A 2,056-nucleotide genomic window follows, 5' to 3' on the forward strand; every position below is an offset into this window, starting at 1 on the left:
TAATGATTCAGTAAGCATAGTTATTTGTCAATTCTTAACTCTCACTTACACTATTGTTCAAATTTTCCATATCATTACTGACTTTTTAAAATCTATTTATTCTATCGGTTAATGAGACAGGATTGCTGAAACTCCAGCTATAATTATGGATTTGTCTATTTTTTCCAGTTCTGTCTATTTTTGTTTCATATATTTTGGAGCTTTGTCATTAGATGCGTATATTTAGTACTTTTTTTTGTATGCTGTATGGTAGGGGACGCATTTCCTTTTTTTCCATGTGACTATCCCATTATTGTAACACCATTTGTTGAATTTTGGGGGGGGAAAGGGCACAGGCCGGGAATTGAACCTGGACCTCCAGGGTGGTACTTTAGTACTTTTATATCTTCTTGAAAAAATCATTGTGGAATATCCCTCTTTTTCTCTATAGCAATATTCCTTGTTTCAAAGTCTACCTTTGGACATCTTTATAGTCACGTCAGTTTCTTTAAGATGTGTTTGCCTAGTAGATCTTTTTTTCTTTCTTTTGCTTTTAACTTATCTGTGTGCTTATATTTAAAGTATTTTGGTTTTTGGGGGTGGGTGGGAAAATAGCTTTATTTCTCTTGAGCTGGAGCTAGGCAGCATCCAGGCTCAAAGCTTCTAGAACTGCTTCTCGGTGCCAGCAGCCTTGGTGACCTTAAGCACACTGAAGCACATGGTCTTGCTCAGGGGCCGGCACTCACCCACCATAACAATGTCACCAATCTGGATGTCCCTGAAGCAGGGGGACAGGTGCACGGACATGTTCTTATGGCGCGTCTCAAATGAGCTGTACTTGCAGATGCAGTGGAGTTAGTCCCAGTGGATGATGATGGTCCTGTGCATCTTCATCACCACACCAGACAGGATTCACCCTTGGATGGAGACATTGCCAGTGAAGGGACATTTCTTGTCGATGTAGATTCCCTCAATAGCCTCCTTGAGTGTCTTGAAGCCCAGACCAATGTTCTTATAGTAACGTGGGAGCTTTTCTTTTTCAGTTTCTCCAAGCAGGACCCTCTTCTTGTTTTGGAAGATAGTTGGCTGCTTTTGGTAGGCATGCTTGGTCTGAATGTCCACCATTTTCCCCTATATTTAAAGTTTCAAACAGCATATGGTTATATGTTGTCTGCTTGGTTTTTTTTTTTTCATCCTGATAATCTCTGCCTTTTAATTAGAGAATTTAACATTTTAAAATATTGTCTTATTCCCTCTACTGGTTTTAAATCTACATTTCCTTGTATGTATTTTTATTTTTTTAGTGTGAAAAATAACATATAAGCAAAAACAGCAATAAATTTCAAAGCATACCACAACACTTAGTTATAGAACAGATTTCAGAGTTTGGCATGTGTTACAGTCTCACAATTGTAGGTTTTTACTTCTAGCTACTCCAAGACACCAGAGACTAAAAGAAATATCAATATAATGATTTAGCCGTCATACTCATTTGTTAAATCCTATCTTCTCTGATATAACTCCACCTCCTCCTTTGCTCTTTCTCCTAGTCTTTAAGGGTGTTTGGGTTGTGCTCATTCTATAACTTTTTTATGTTGGAAAGGGCTATTGATAATATGGGATGGGGAGATGGAATGAGCTGATGTCTTGGAGAGACTTACCCCTCTAGGTTTCTGGACTTATCTGGCCTAGGTATTCATCTGGAGGTGGTAGGTTCTGGAAACTAATCATAGTACATGTAGCCTTTGTAGAATCTCAGATAAGGCCCTAGGTGTTTCTTAGGTCAAACTTAGGTTTCTTTAGGCTCTATGTGTTCTTAACCTAGGCCTTTAGGGTTAGCAGGAATGGTTTTGTTTGGGGTTTTGGCAAACCATAATAACTAGCAATATCTAATTGAAGCTTGCATAAGAGTAACTGCCAGAGTAGTTTCTCGACTCTATTTGAACTCTCTCAGCCACTGATACCTTATTTGTTAAACTTCTTTTTCCCCTTTTCGTCAGGATGGCATTGTTGATCCCACGGTGCCAGAACCAGGCTCATCTCTGGTAGTCATGTCCCAGATAGCCAGCGAGACTTT

At 39.1% G+C, this 2,056-nt stretch overlaps 1 pseudogene; it reads right to left on the bottom strand.

Moving 5' to 3' along the window:
• Positions 1 to 642: 642 nt before the first annotated feature.
• On the bottom strand, positions 643 to 1,104 carry LOC143643322 (small ribosomal subunit protein uS17 pseudogene; annotated as a pseudogene).
• Between the last annotated feature and the right edge of the window lie 952 nt (positions 1,105 to 2,056).

This window comes from Tamandua tetradactyla, chromosome 8 (genome assembly GCF_023851605.1).
Source record: "Tamandua tetradactyla isolate mTamTet1 chromosome 8, mTamTet1.pri, whole genome shotgun sequence".
NCBI classification, from domain to species: Eukaryota; Metazoa; Chordata; class Mammalia; order Pilosa; family Myrmecophagidae; genus Tamandua; species Tamandua tetradactyla.